This window comes from Sus scrofa, chromosome 3 (genome assembly GCF_000003025.6).
Source record: "Sus scrofa isolate TJ Tabasco breed Duroc chromosome 3, Sscrofa11.1, whole genome shotgun sequence".
NCBI lineage: Eukaryota > Metazoa > Chordata > Mammalia > Artiodactyla > Suidae > Sus > Sus scrofa.
Window position 1 is genome coordinate 127,477,036 of NC_010445.4, and position 16,514 is coordinate 127,493,549.

The 16,514-nt window shown below is 47.3% G+C and overlaps 1 protein-coding gene across 6 annotated transcripts in view; it reads left to right on the forward strand.

Moving 5' to 3' along the window:
* KIDINS220 (kinase D interacting substrate 220) overlaps nt 1-718 on the forward strand; it is a 95,167-nt gene extending 94,449 nt beyond the window's left edge. For 3 of the 6 annotated variants that reach the window (XM_021087893.1, XM_021087892.1, XM_021087891.1), the window contains exon 30: nt 104-711. The gene's annotated coding sequence lies outside the window, so the exon portion shown is untranslated. Of the gene's footprint in view, nt 1-103 lie in introns of all 6 variants that reach the window. The other 3 variants (XM_021087894.1, XM_021087890.1, XM_021087895.1) reach the window with 2 other exon arrangements.

Below are 16,514 nucleotides of genomic sequence, written 5' to 3' on the forward strand. Positions count from 1 at the left end.
ATATTATTCAAATTAAGGAGTTGTCTGAAATAAGGTCGTCTTGATTGCCCACTGTCATTTTTGAATTTTAATATATTTTACACTTACCTCATTTTCTTTCAAGGCAACAGGGCTCTAGACCTTAGTCCCCACCCATAGCCCACTCCTCGTGACAGTGGCCACCTCTCACAGTTGGCTTCCTCACCAAACATAAGGGGCAAAGAAGATACTACCTACCGGTCAGTAACCCCGCTATCCGGTCGATTGAAGACGATTGATCTGTTCACCTTTGCCTGTTTGCTCACTAAGCGTGGTTGTGAAACTTGAATTCATTTTAACAAAATGTTCCGTTTATGAAATTTTAGATAAAAGCCCAAATTGTATAGAAAAAGCATGTAAACAAACTCCATAACCTGACATTTCTTATCTTATAGCACCTTCTTGGTCAGACTGTCTAATGAAAAGTTAGATTGACGGAGTTCCCTTGGTGGCGCAGCGGGTTAAAGATCCGGCATTGTCACTGCTGTGGCGAGGGTCGTGGCTGTGGCCTAGGTTTAATCCCTGGCCCTAGAACTTCCACGTGCCTTGGGCACAGCCAAAAAAAAAAAAAAAAATTTAGATTGTTATTTTCAAAATTGTCATAGTTATCGATGCTTGCCCTTTTCAGCTTTGTTTCTGAGAATTTATAGAGTGCATATTGTTATCCTTAATGCAAATTAAAACTTTTATTTTTAAAGAATTGTTTTCTTTTTGAATTCTTTGTGGTTCCCCCCTCCCCCGGGATTTTTTACCTGAGTTCTTTTCTTCTCACTCTTTTTGTGTCTTGGGTTTTTGTTTCTGGTTTGTTTTGGTTGCCTTATATTCATCTCATTTTACTCCTTAGAGTGTTCGAATGGGAAGGACCCTCAGGAGAGCTTTTAGGCCCAATCCTGGCTTCAGGCAGCGGTGGGGGGTCAGGCAGTACTTAAGTGAGAGAACGCGGTGCACGCAGGTGCCACAGTTGAATTCTGTGCGTTTGCGCCGCCGTCCTCCACAGGCCCCAGTCTCTGCTGGCACCTTCCACCCACCTGCTAACTGGCCCCGAAAGCTTTTCCGTTTCTGACTCTGGGAATCGTTCAGTGCGTGCTGTCATGTTTTGTTAAAATCCCTCAGGGACGAATACCCACAGCCCACCTTGCTAAGTTCTCTCGCCTCAAAGTGCTGGCTCCATGCTCTACTTCATGGATGTATTTCAAAGCCCCCCCCCGTGCCTCAGGTCCTTTGCTTAGTGCTTCACGGAGATATTGCCTTATAAATATAATTACAGAATCACATGAAGTGGTTCAGTTCTGCACTTCACTTCAGGATATTGAACCTATTTCTGGTGTAGCTTAGCTGTGGCGAGCCTGTTTCCCTGAGCCCAGACCGAGCCCATTTTGACTTCCAGAAAATCTGACGTGAAGGTTTTCCCCTTTCTCTGGCGCAGCGTCTAGCAGGGTTTGTTACTGGCTTTCGCTGACCGCCCCTCAGGGCTGTCTCTCACTCCTCATCTCAGGTTGACCACTCTGACACGCTTGGACTGGAATACTCGTGTTATACTGGGATCCCATTCTCAGTATGCTGTGCATGCCTGGGCCATTGTGTGTTGATTAAAAAGCTCTTTATTAAGGTAGGCTGACCACTAACCGCAACCTCAAAATCTCATTGACTTAATACATTCGAAGTTTCTTTCTCATTCCTGTAACTGAACCTCAACGTTACCTAAGTTGGTAAATTTTCAGGGACCCACCCGCTTCCTCTGGTGGCTCCACCAGCCTCCGAGGCTGCAGAGTCCTCTCCTCTGCTCCCTCCTCTGTGTTCTGTTGATACATAGGGAGTTGAGAGGGTGGAGGACCACGCATAGGGATGAATTTTGTATCGTCCAGGCCCGGAAGTGGTGTCTGCCCATCCCATTGCCCTTCCTAAGTCACCTGGTCGTGCTGAACTGCAAGGGACCTGGGAATGCGGGGACCTGTATGCCCTGGAGGAAGAGCGAACATTCTGGTAGCACACAGGCATCTTCCCACCCAGGGCCTTGACACGGGTGGTCCATCCATGGCGGAGTCAAGGCTGCAACTCATCTGGCTTTCAACTTGAGCAGCAGAATTTTTTTTTTTTTTTTAAATGACATCTCTCTAAAATTTTGCCGTGCATGCAGTTTTCATTCTGGTAGGGAAGTCTGTTAAAATCATAACATCTAACTTGGAAGATTTTAGGATTTTAGGGGAAGGTAGTTTTCACTCAGCCAGTTCTCATATATCTGAGAAACTTCCAAGTTTCTTTCTTTCTTTTTTGTCTTTTCAGGGCCTCACCTGCAGCATATGCAAGTTCCCAGGCTAGTGGGCAAATCAGAATGTAGCTGCCAGCCTATATACCACAGCCACAGCAACCCCAGATCTGAGTAGCATCTGTGACCTACAGATCCTTAACTCTCTGAGCGAGGCCAGGGATCGAACCCATGTCCTCAAGGACGCTAGTCGGGTTCATTACCATTAAGCCACATTGGGAACTCCCACAGGTTTCTAATATGGAACAGGTGGCGGGGAGAATTAAACAAGATGAAGAATGGGAAAAAGAGTAAATATTCTCAACCCTCGGGGGTCCTTTCTCTATCCCCAGACTCTCAGACCAGCCGGAATCTGATTATAAATACAGTCTTTCTGTTGCATCTATTCTTTCGCCTTTCTTTCTCCTGGGACAGTGACAACAGGACTCTTGGTGGCTTTCCTTGTGCCTGGCAGACATGGCAGGATGTGGTCCTGGGAGGCTCTGGCTCCCAGTGCGGGGATTGGTAGTTGAAGAGGAGCCAAACCTAGCCGTGGCACAGTGGGGCTGGCGGCGTCTCTGCAGCAGGCCCGGCACAGTTTGCGTAGGTCCCAGCTGCGGCAAGGATCTTATCCCGGCCCGGGACCTCCGTATGCCCCGGGGTGGCCAGAAGAGGGAAAAAAGAGAGTGAGTGAGAGGCTAAACTTATATCAGTGGCCGCTCCTCTGGGAAGTATGTCTCCCCTCCCAGAAGGCAGAAAATCAGACTTCAAGTTTACCGTCTTGCTTTTAAGGCAGCACGTCTGCAGTAACTCTACTGCCCACGTCTCAGTTTTGTCCCTTGACATTTTGTCAGTCCCGAGATGCGTGGTTTTCTGGAGTCTCTTACCATCGCTGGCATCCACGGCAGCATTTGCCCCTCGGTACAGTGGAGGGAGTCTTGCTTGGAGTGGTGAAACATGGTGTTATTTTAACACACGGCAAGGCCATGTTGAGCTGTATCTTTAGCAATCGTCGTGGACTCGTGGTGGTATATTCAACGGATCCTCAAATTCAACATTTTATGTTAAATATTTCTTTTAAAAGTTATTGTGTATTCATTTTGGATAAAGTATTGTTATGCATTTATTCTAATGAAAATAGTTTAACATTTATTGAGCACATTATGTGTCCGACATTGTTCTAAGATCTCTACGTGTGTTAGCTAATTTAGTCTGCACAATAACCTCGTGAATTAATTACTGTTATCCTTAGCTCTCAGATGACACAGAGATTAAGTAATTTCCTATGGTCACACAGCTACTAAGTGGCAGCGCCCGGATTCAGGCCCAGGCACTGGAGCTCCAGAACATCCGTGCTCTCTATTACATTTATCTTTATTTTCTTTAGCTACATAGGGGTGAGTCAGCATTTACTTTATTTTTTTTCTGGGCCACTCCCGCAGCGTGTGGAAGTTACAGGCCAGGGATTGAACCTGTGCCAGATCCTCAGCCTGCTGAGCCACTGGGGAACTCCCCAAGACACAGTTTCATTATAGCTTTATTTGCTATATCATCATCATTGTCTACTTGTTTTAAAATAGGGTTTAGGGTTTAAGAAAAAAGCCTTTTGTTTTTTTAAATTTTTTTCATTATAGCTGGTTTACAGTGTTCTTTCAGTTTTCCACTGTACAGCACGGTGACCCAGTCACACATACATGTGTACATTCTTTCTTCTCACATTATCCTGCTCCATCATCTGAGATGCTACTCAGATCTGGGGTTGCTGTGGCTGTGGTATAGGCTGGCAGCTACATTCTGATTCGCCCACTAGCCTGGGAACTTGCATATGCTGCAGGTGAGGCTCTGAAAAGACAAAAAAGAAAGAAACTTGGAAGTTTCTCAGATATATGAGAACTGGCTGAGTGAAAACTACCTTCCCCTAAAATCCTAAGTGACGAGACATAGTTCCCAGCGCTACACAGCAGGATCTCATTGCTAATCCATTCCAAAGGCAATAGTCTGCATCTATGAACCCCAAGTTCCCCGTCCATCCCACTCCCTCCCCCTCCCCCTTGGCAACCACAAGTCTGTTCTCCACGTCCATGAGTTTCTTTTCTGTGGAAAGCTTCCTTTGTGCCATGTATTAGATCCAGATATAAGTGATATCACGTGGTATTTGTCTTTCTTTTTGTGACATTCTTCACTCAGGATGAGAGTCTCTAGTTCCATCCATGTTGCTGCAAAGGAAAAAAGTCTTTTAACAACTCCATTGTGGCTCAGTTGGTTAAGAACCAGACATAGTGTCCATGCGGATGCCAGCTCAGTCCATGGCCTTGCTAAGTGGGTTAAGGATTTGGTGTTGCCACAAGCTGAAGTGTAGGTCACAGATGTGGCTTGGATCCGGTGTTGCTGTGGCTGCCATGTAGGCTGGCAGCTGAAGCTCCATATCAAACCTTAGCCCAGGAACTTCCATATGCCGCAGGCACATCTGTAGAAAGAAAAGTCTAGAGCCCGTGTAAATTATATTTATAGGGAAAAATCATTTTTTTAAACATCAAATATCTTTGTTCCTATAGTTATTTTGGAACAATGTTCAATTTTTGCTTAATAATCTAATGACTTCTTTTTAGTGTCCTTTGTCCCATTATTACTCATGGATTAGGCCATTACATTAAAGTTTGTACATAAATTGGATATATTCACTTTATTTGCAGTCCTATCGTCTTTCCTATAGTGGCCGTTCTGTGGTCGGCCTTAGACTGTATCACCATGGGAGGTGCTCGGTGTTAGGTTACAATCTGAAATAGCACTGTACGTATTTTCTTTATATTCTATTATTGAACAGTGTTAATGCTTAGTAAATATGAATAGATGAGTAACATATGTACTTACAAAGTCATGACTGCAGCAGAGTTTTGTTTTTTGTTGTTTGTTTAATGATTCTAGTCGCTGTCTTCTAATAAGAAAAGGAAAGAAAATAGGCAAAATGGGACCCTTCGTCTTTCACGATGACTAGTTGCTAAAGGTAAGACACCAGCGGACACATCAGTGATGGCGGGTAGACAGTGGATTGAGCTGGTGGTGGGTGACAGTTTGGTTTTATGTAATTAACTGCCTAGTAATTCGAGTGCTTACTTAATCCAGACACTATTCGAAGCATTTCACATGGATTAACTCACTAAATCCCAACAAGCCTGTAAAACAAATACTGTCACTCTCCCTGGTTTGTAGATAAGGGGACCGAGATCCAGAAACATACACCTTTTCCATTAACAACCGTCCATGAGGTGTTTATCACTCGCTCCTAAGACTCTTGGCATTATCAGCATCATCTTCATTTTGAGAAAACTAAAGATTTGGGAGTCTGAGACCTCTCCCCACCCCGCCCAAGGTCACTGAGCTAGGAAACAGAACAAAGACACCAACCCTCCTTTGCTGACTCCAAGTCTGGTGATTTTCCCACCGCGGTGCCTGATTCCCTCAGCCCGGTACCCATCACGCTGTCTTCCGTGGGTCTCTGTGCCTCGGTTTCCACGCTGCGTTGTTGTAGAAAATGTGCGTGGTGAGTGTTGAACACATCTGAGCCGTCGCACTCTGCCGAGTGAGTCCCGGGTTTTCCCACCGAAGCCCGGTCTCCTTCCTCCGTCCTTCCCCTGAACCTGCACCCTCGATGCTGAAGGAGTCCGGATCCGTGGGCCCCCTGGGCCTCTAAGTCCTTGTGCATCTCAGAACCCGTCGCCTGGCTGGCCACACCGTCCTCACTGACCGGGTCTCCTGCACTGAGCTCGTCCATTAGGATGGACAGAACCAACTCGAAGTATTTACACTGGTGCTGGCGGGGGAGGGAGAGAGTGTGTGTGTGCACGTGCATGTGTGTGTTTAAATGTGACTTCGGCAGATGGCTGATCTGATCAGTCCCGTCCCTGAAATGGTGAGTCAGTCGGTCAGTACACTGCGGGTGACATGAGGACGGAGTCTCGGGCGGCCTGGGTCCGCTGTTTCTCCGCTGGCCATTACGAGTCGGCTTTCGTTTCTTCGTCTATTAGAAGCCCTCAGTGTCTGGCACGGCTTCCCCAGTGCTTATTACATGTTAGTCACTTGCAAACAGTCGCTCCCTGTCTTTGCAATAATCTGGAGATGCAGATATTTTGCCTGTCTCACAAATGGCAAAACCAGAGCTGAGAGAAGGGAAAAACCTTGCCCCATGTCTCACAGCCTTTCCATGTTAGAGCAGAAGCTTGAGCCCAGCTCTGACACCAAAGCCGACTCACGTATCCCCAGCCACGCCTTCCTTTCCAAGGACGATGTCAACGCGGTTTGCAGACCCCCAGGTAGTGGCCAAGGGGCTCCTGAGCGCAGAGGGAGAGGAAAACCTGCCGGTCACTTAGGCCCGCCGCCCGGCGCTCACAGCTGAGCATGTTGCAAAGTGGTCATGTTGTGACAGGTACCTTTGTGCTGCATCGAGTGGTTTGCCTTCACCCCGCTTTCAGCTTCATTTTATCTTTGTCTTGGCTCAGGCCGCCGTAACAAAGCACCATAGACTGACCATAGGCTTATAAACAGCAGAGATCTGTGTCTCACGGTTCTGGAGCTTGGAAGTCCAAGATCAGGGTACCAGCCTCTTGTCGCTGCACCCTCATCACGAGAAACCAGGAGTGTTTCCCTCCAGGACCTCCAGGTGCCGTTCAGACCTCAAAGCAGCCAGCGCACCTCCTAGAATTCAGTCTTCAGACCCTGTCCGCTCCCCGGGGACGGAGAGTGGGACCGGAAGTTCCAGGCTTTAATCGTGGTTTGGTCTTTCTTCTGAGCAGCCCCAGCCTGATGCTTATCCGGGCGCCACCAAGAGGCACCCTTAGAACAAAAGACTGTCCGATCACCCGGGGAAGCCCCGAGGAGTTTAGGGCTCTGCGTCAGGAACGTGGGCCAAAGATCCTATTTCTGTTTCTCACTGTGTCACTCTAATAAAGCAAATATCCATGAGCCACAGCAAGTTGAAGAAGTAGGAGCAGCCAGTATCTTAGAAGTCCTTCGTGTGTCTCTTCTGGAAGTGCCTGCAGACACCACTCTCTTGCCTCTTGTGACCGACCCTTCCTTGCGTACCCTTACGTGTTTCCGTCTTATGCGTGTGCCCACGAACAAGTGTACCTGGTCTGGACCTCATGTCAGTGAAGTCATACTGTCAGTGTTTATCCTTGACGTGCTTCTTTCATGACACACCGTGAGGCTTATCCCAGGGGACGAACGTAGGTGTCATTCGGGACTTTTCACTGCAGAGTAGTAGTCCGTCCTGTAACTAGGTATCTCGTATCTGTCTTGCTGCATATTGTTTTCAACGTGGATGGCAAAGTTTGCCTGGGTATGTGTTACCCATCTCCTGTTGTACACGTGCAAGAGTTTGAACTTTTTGGATGTGAGGTTTTTCTAATAAGGATTTGTATTTTTTTCTATTTTCGTTGGTTTACAGTGTTCTGTCAGTTTTCTGCTGTACAGCAAAGTGACCCAGTCTCTCTCACACACACACACAGAGATGAGAGTTATTTTTAAAAACATGTATTTTCGTGACCAGAAGAAAACTGGAGAAATTAAAGACTCCTTTGGTTTATTCTATTGCCACACCTCCCTGGAGGCAAGTCAGCGTCTAGACTGCAGCGACAATCATGAGACCTTAACCACAGCATCAGGGGCAGGGAGTGGGTGACCGCTGTGCACCCTAGAGACTGCCATTTGGAAACAGACTAAAACCAGGACCTTGGACTCTGGAATGAGGCAAGGAGGAAACAGCGGTGACCCTGGGCACTGACGTGATGGGGGGGGGGGGGTGGCAGGAGACCGCGCATGCGCTCAGCCAGCCCCAGGATCCCGCCCTCCCTCGCCTCCAGCACCAGCCGACAGCGTCCACCAGATGTCGGCCCCGCCTCACCTACAGCCTGTCCAACACGAAGTTCAAACCCATCCTCCCAGTAACCCCCGCCCCCCGCCCTGATGTGTGCTCCTCCTTGTCCCTGGTGCCATCACTGCTTCCATTACTCGGGCTCCGAAACCAGTTGCCTTTGCTTCCTCTCTCTCCCACTTCCTCGTCCCATCACTCGCCAGGCTCCTGCCTCTGCCCTTAGGATCCCTCCGCCTCGCATCTCGCCAACCGCGTCACCTGCCTCCCGCCGCTTCCCCGCTTCAGTCCAGTCTGTGCGCAGATGCCAGAGGAGCCTCGCAAAGCCCCGCGTTCGTGTCCCGCGCACTAGTGGTGATGACACCATCACGCAGCGTATCCGAGCCTAGTAACCTTGGATGGACCTTCAAGGGTCTTTAAGATCTGGTCCCAGTTTATTCCTGTGCAAATTGATTTCTAAGCTAAAGCCGTCCACTTAACCGAATTTGTCCTGAATATTACAAAGATCTTCAGGAAACTCAATTCACAGATGGTCCTGATTTTGTGAACTTGTCCCCACTTCCATCCAATCCCAAATACATGCCCTTTTCTTCCTCATGGGTCGTACTTTCTCGGCACAGTATCTCCTGGAATTGCCTGGGTTGTCTTTTAAAGCTTAGAAACTGATCACAGCCCAGGGGACTGTCCTTTTGAATCTTCGTGCGCAGCCACCACCGTCTGCAAGGCCCTGGGCCAAGGGTCCAACTTGAACGTGCTGCGTAGCAGGTTAATAGAATTTATTACTTAAAGAGCTGCAATAGGTTGAAAGATAATTGAATCTCAAACACTTGAGGAAAATGTAATGAATGATAAGTGATTAAGACTGTTATTGTATCATTTACACACAAGAGTCCTGAGCTTAGCAACATGCAGAAGCATAAAGCTTTCCACAGACCTTCAAAGTTTCAGGTCTAACACCCTTCATTTGTAAACTCAAAACCGGGCTCTGTTTTCCAGCATGTTGCAACTTGTTTTGACTTGCAGCAGCGTTAATCTCAACATTGTCTGAGTTAATCTCCTTCTAGCAGCCTTGAAAAGTAGAAGAATGTATTATTATGCATTGGCTTAAAAGAAAGTACCATTATTTGGAGCAAAGGATGTCAAAGATTATGGCAAGTCAAAGTTTCACATAAAATGTAAATGTATACAGAGGGATTTGACTGGAATGAAATGACATCAAAAGTGAGAGTGTGGCCTTGAAAATTCAACAAGGTATAGAAGACATCAATAACTATACAAGTAACATCATGACTGTGGAAAAAAGTCAGAGCTCTGATTCCAGCAGCGTGCCCAGGGCTGGGAAAAGAGGTGACTTTTGAGAGCAAACCATGTATTCTGCAGGACAACCTGAACACAAGCAGGACTCAGAAATCTGTGCTATGAATTTGAGTGACGAGTCGAGAAGCCAGAGGCTTAGCGTTTGTTCCAGTCTTTCAAAGGAAACTGGACAAAAAGAGCGGATTTGAGGAAAACAGTAATTGGCACTGAAAGGTAGTGTTTTCTCAGTGACCCAGAAACAAAGTGTCAAAGTTTGCCCTGGAAAATTACAACCTTCCCAGTATGCCCCAGAGCACACATGTCAGAATCAGAAAGAAAAACACTGCTTTGTCCCTTTGCCATCGGTGCAACTGTTCCAACCTGGGGTCAAAAGTCCGTCCGTCTTGTCACACACATGCTGAGGGGCCCCAGGACCCTCACAAAGCGGGGGATTGAGCAGGGTCCTTATTACGCCCAGGACCCAACTGAAGGGGAGCTTTTGGGGAAACAGCTTCTGACCAAAATCTCTTACCGGATTTATCACAGCCTTTCCCTTGGGATGTTCTGTGGAAGGAAGGCTGCTTTGGCGAGGATGTTAGCAGGTGTTACACGAAAAACTGGATTTGTGGTCCGTTCAGTTTAGAAGCGCCACTCCAGTAAGTGTTGTTTTGTTTTTGTTTTGGTTTTTCTTTCTTTGGCCATACCCACAGCATACGGAAGTTCCCAGGCCAGGGATAGAATCTGAGCTCCAGCTGGGACCTACATCACAGCTGTGGTAAAGCCGGATCCTTAACCCACTGTGCCACAGTGGGAACTCCTCTAATCATTTTTTTTGTTACATAATTTATTAGACTTTTCCATGTATATCGTGAAACTCCAAGACGGGAAAATGATGTGCAGTCTCTTCCAAATAGACCCCACCCCAAATCCTTTCCCCCTGAGCAACGCGTGGACAGTATTCCCTGGAATGTCCCATAAAGGGCCTTGTTTAATTAAGGCCTTTCCTCCAAAGGGCTTTTTGAAAATATCAATAAAGCAAATCCATCGTAGAGCACATTAAAAAAATGATGAGGTTCCTGTTTTAATGAGTTGAGAGGAAGAGGGCCACTCAAGGCAGGTCTTTATTTTTCATTTACTTATTTATTTATTTTTGAGCCACGCCCATGGTTTGCAGAAGTGCCTGGGCCAAGGATCGAACCCAAGCCACAGCAGTGACAATGCCAAATCCTTAACCACTAGGCTACCCGGGAACTCCCCAAGGCTGGTCTTTAGAGTGTAAGACGCTCAGTGGGGTAAGTCTGAGTACTTGCACTTTCTGTGAACTGGTTCCTTCACTACCAGCTAAGACAGAGAGAATGAACGCAGGCATCTCTTTCTTCTCCATCCTGTTGTGTCAACCTGCAAGGACCAGAAGCTCAGGAAGCGGGGGTGACAGCAGAGGAGAGGGCTCAACAAATGCTGTAAACCGGAAACCCAAGGGAGGCTGGTGACTTAGTGGAGAAACAAGCCATGTCCTGGGTGCCTGCCAATGGCCAGAAGGAGAATAGCATTGACCTACAGGGCCTCCAACACCCCTACAGGCTCTGGGAGCCCAGGGTCGCCCCCTGGAGGCAGAGGGGAAAGTGGGAGGAGAAATGGAAGGTTGTCCAGTGTTCCTAAGACCATCTAAAGCCCCTTCCCCTTTTGTTCCCTCAAACATTTTTGAGGAAACGTTCAAGCCGGGTGATCTCCAAGTTCCTTGCCACCAGTAAAAGGGAAGCTAGGTGTGACTGAGTTGTCGGGGGGATAGTGTACCGAACATGCAGATTGATAAAGAACTGCCACGTCCGTTCTAGCATAGAATTTGGGAGATAAAAGACTCATTGACAGTGCTCTATCAAAACAACTTCCAATTCCGTCTACTTATTTATGTGAGTGAGAAACTTATTTAGGTTTCTTGGCACATAAATCTCTGCAAATAAAAATACTGGGATGAAAATTCATGCTGAACTCTGGCTCGTTCTATACAAAAGGAATATTCATCCATGGATACTCAAGGTACTTGAAAAACCATCTTACCTGTCTCATTAAGAAATGTATTTCCTGTAAAACAGGATCTTAATGCTTATTAAGATGTTTAAGTGTTGAATACGATTTGTGATAACTGGAAACAAAAATGTTTATAACTTCAATTTGTATATATAGGTGAGCATTTACGTAGCTGCGTACATGCTCTTTTTGCAGAAAGGCATGATAAGGCAACAAATAATTTTGAAAGGCAAACATACATTGGAATAAAATTGTGCCGGGGAAGTGGAGTAGAAATGCTGGCTCTGGAGAGAAAGAAACAATGTGACCATTTTGACTTCTAAAGAGGAAATGCTTCTTGTCTATTAAATATGGGTGGTGATGGCGGCTGATACTCCAGGAGATGAACTTCAGAGACTAATGCGATCCGTTTGTATCGAAATTTATTTTGTAGCCCTTTTAACTTATAACAACAATTTCAGATGACAGTTGAAAACTGTGTGAGCAGATACATGGTTTTTCAAAATCCTTTGAGGAGGTTAAGCAAAAAAAAAAAACAAAAAAAACATTTGGAGGTTAATTATGATCTTAATTGTATTAATTATAATCTTAAATTATGTGATGCCTTACCTTTTCAGACCATGTTCAGGTTATCAACTGCTACGTAAGAAATTGTCCCAAATTGATTGGCAAAAACGCCCACAGTTATATATTATAAATATAAACCTCAGCGTCCTGGGGTGGCCTGGGCTCAGCCGGGTGTTCCCACTTAGGGTCTTGCATGCACTTGGTCAGATGGAGGCAGGGGCTGGAGGCCTCTCAAACGCTTTCTCACGCACATGTCTGGTGGGTGACTGCTGTCCGCTGGGACAGCATCTGCAGGTGGCACTGCCTGCATGTTCTTTCTCGGCAGCTTGGGCTTCCTCACAAAATGGCAGCTACACACCAACAGTGAATGTCCTGAGACTGAGAGAGAAAGTGTGAGAGAGAGAGAGAGAGAGAGAGAGAGGGAACCAGACAGAAGTTGTACCTCCTTTTATTTATTTATTTATTTTTGTCTTTTGTCTTTTTAGGGCGGGGAGGTTCCCAGGCTAGGGGTTGAATCAGAGCTGTAGCCACCAGCCTACACCACAGCCACAGCAACGCCGGATCCTTAACCCACTGAGTGAGGCCAGGGATTGAACCTGCAACCTCATGGTTGCTAGTCAGGTTCGTTTCCACTGTGCCATGATGGGAACTCCTGTGTCTCCTTTTATGACCCAGCCGTGGCAGCCACAAAATCCAGCCCAGGTTCAGGGAGACAGGACTCCACCTCTTGTTACCTGAGTGACAAGGTTCTAGAAGAGCATCTGGGCCCAGAAATGTTGCAGCTATTTTTGGAAAACACAAACTGTCTCAGATCACTTCGGGAATAAGGAAGACAAACGCATACTCTCCTATGAGTCCGTCATGGCTGAAAATGGATGGGAAAACACCTGTTACGTGCTGGATGCATCCCAGCCTGACTCGGGAGAGCTGTTCCTCTTCCAGGGCAGGAGACGAATTAAAGACAGCACAGTGGGGCTGAAAGCATCCCAGTTTGCTTCTGGTGAGACTGAGAGCTGGTTAGTGCATGCACCTGCCCACACCCTGGGGTGGCAGCACCCAGGGTGAAGAGCTCGCAGCCTCACTCCTCTTCCAGGGGCTCCACGGAGGTGCTGCTGCGTGGTCAGTGTGGGGCAGGAAGCTGTCCTGGTTGAAAATAGTTGAAATCCAGTCGATATTTTCCCTCAACTCTGAAGCCTCCGACATACTTTTGATACGTCCTTGCCTCCATGCCCCCCCTCTCCCGAAGGATTTTCTTCATCGAGAAATGTCAGTTAAAATGTTCACCCTCACTGTAGTGAAAAAGATGTAAAAACTAGAAATAGCTCTCTTTTCAGACACTGTCACTATCTCTCTCTTGCATATGGCTTCCAGTGAGATTTTTTCCCCTCCTATTTCACTGATGGTTTGGCTATGGAATCTCGGAAAACTTGGGCTCTTGCCTCTAACTAAGAATGTAAAGGCCTTACCCAGAAAATGTTGAAGTGTATAAAAATCTTCAATATATACTATTTTCAGATTGCGTGTCCACATGTGATAGGATTCAAGTCCCTTGTCTTTCACTAGATGCTACGCGAAAGCTCCCCGCTTCCCGTGTACAAACGCGTGGAGGTGGCCCACGGGCCACTTTCCACATTTCTGGAACTTTGGTCCTTTCATTGACTCCAGCCAGTCACTCGGACTTGAAGGGAAACATGTTCAGTGATGAGACTGAGGAACATTATCGATTGTGTGTTTCCAGGAATCGAATTATTTCTCCCGAGACGAGCTGCCTTCATATTGTAGCCGGGCAAGGAGAGGGAAGAACTGCATTTTTATCCTTGGCTCTCATACCTTGCCATTGCCTTTATCAATGGAATAATCATTTCAAGTCCAAACTAGTTGATAGCACAATTATCTATCTATCTATCTATCTAGTCTTTCGGATATGCCACAATTATCCCTCCCATTGTAGAAGTGAAAAGATTATTCCCCCCTTTTCAAGGTGCTTCTTGTAGCCAGGTATTGAATCAGGTGGGAGTGATATTTGGGAAAAGTCCAAGGACCTGGGGCGTGACGATGCTCTGGGATGTGATGACTTAATACGCTTGTTTTTTCGTGAGTTCAAAAACCAAGTTAATGGTGACCTTGTTCTTAAGTTTAAAACAAATTGTCCATAACTAAAAAAGACAGCTAGACATCTTATCAGCTGGAGGAAATGCCAGCATAGGTCCTAAAGCGTTTTAGTGACACAGCAAGATATGCCTGGAGGAGTCGTCCAGCCAAAATTATCGCTGCCATTTCCACCAAATGTTTGAAAGAGCATCTAATGAGGTCCTCCCTGTGGGACCCCTGGATTGCAGCCTCTGCTCAGACAAGGGGTGTCTCCCTTTTCACCAGCAGCAAAGGAATCAGGACACCCAGGCTGGCCCGGATCCCACCCGATCCCATACGCCAATGTTCTTACTGAAACAACCTACACAAGTTTGTGTCTCGACCCTCCACGATGGCACAGTGATCCTGCCTCCTGGTGTTCACTGCCCGCATCACTGTGGTCCCCCTGCTTGGACCGGGCTGGTCTGTGTGACCGTAGGTGGTGGTACCACGTCTGGGACCTGGCGTGGTACCAAGACTGCAGCTTTTGTCCTGGATGTTCTCGGTCTCCCTCTGGGAGAAGCAGCTGCCCTATTGTGAGCAGCCCCGTGGAGAAGGTCCCCCGTGTCCCCCCGCCCCCAGCCAACAGCTGGAGAGGAACAGAGGCGACCACATGAGGGAGCCTGGAAACTGGGCTGTGGTCAGCCTTGAGTCTAGAGATCTTTTTCATTAACCTTTTTTTAAATTATTTTTTTTGACCCTGCCCGTGGCATCTGGAAGTTCCCCAGCCAGGGATCGAAGCTGCATGGCAGCAGTGACCTAAGCCACTGTGGTGACAGTGCCAGATCCTTAACCTGCTGCCCCACAAGGGGACTCCTGAGTCCAGAGATCTTGGTCCAGGACCACCCAGCAGAGCCCCTCCCGGCTCCTGACCTCAGAATCCCTGCAAGATAAGACGCATCTGCTGTCCTAAGCACTGCTACCTTTTGGGGTGCTTAGTTATGCAGCAGTGTAGGGCTAACACATAATGGAGATTCTGTTTTATTTATTTTATTTTTTCACTTTTTAGGGCCACATCTGCAGCATATGGAGATTCCCAGGCAAGGGGTCTAATCGGAGCTACAGCTGCTGGCCTTCACCACAGCCACAGCAATGCCAGATCTGTACCGCATCTGTGACCTACACCACAGCTCACGGCAACGCCGGATCCTTAACCCACTGAGCGAGGCCAGGGATCGAACCCTCAGCCTCATGGTTCCTAGTCGGATTCAATTCCGATGCGCCACTACGGGAACTCCAAGATTCTGTTTTAAATCCAAGACTCGGTGAGCCTTCGGAGCATCTCCTCTGGGCTACCGGGTTTCCATGTTGTCCAGGGAGGTCAAGGGGTTGGGCAGAGTGTACCAGTCAGAGTCCGGGCTGGTACTTTCAAAGTGAGAATCCTATTGTTAACAAGGTGTAAAGTGGTAACTAAGTAACTGATAACCACAAAAAGATCTCTAGGGAGGTATCACAGAGGTCAGACCGCAGGGAGCCTGTCCCCTCCCCCGCCCCAGGCCTTCCAGAAGCCGCAGCTCCTGTACACGCGGGATGGGTGGCTTCCCTCTCTCAGCCCCTCCCAGTCACCCCGCCCTGAACCTGGGCCGGGCCGCAGAGCCCCCACCCCAAGAGGATGGAGCAGAGACAGTGAGTGAGTTCCCAGCTCGTCCCCAGCCCCTCTCACGCTTCCCTGCTTTATTTCTCTTATAGCACCTGCCACCCTGACATGGAAGGCTGTTTACTTGTGTATGTCTGCCTCTCAGTGCTGGAGCCCCAGCTCAGGGCAGGGGTCCTTGTGTCTGCAGCACTTAGCACAACAGCTTGTGGGCTGTTTCCAATCACTTATTATTTAAAACAAAACAGAACAAAACAACAGTGCCAAATCTATTAACTTGGGAAACAGATATTATTTCATATTTTTATGAGAATGCCTTTGGGATAGATTCCTAGGAGTGGGATGGCTGCATGAAAGGTTAAATGAATGTATAATTTTGCTAGATGTTGTCCAAATCCTCTACATAGGGGTTGTACCGTCTCATTATCAACACTGTACAAGGTTTGTCAACACAGTACATGCTCACTTTCGGACTTTGGTCCATCTGCTAGGGGAGAACTGGAACCTCATGTGGTTTCCATTTGTATTTATTGTGAATTGACTATCTTTTTGTAGGTCTAAAGGCCACTGTGTTCCTTCATCTGCGAAATCTCTGTCTTGTGTTGTTGAACTTTGTCTTCTCAAGTTTAGGATGTATATGTGTGTAGCTGTCAGCTTGACTGAAGGCTTGCCTACGATGTAGACTGTCAAATGGTCAAGTTGAAGTTGCTTGCTCACTGTGCCGCACTCCCCTCCATTGCTGTGACCGTCGGTAAAGTCTGAACTTTGTG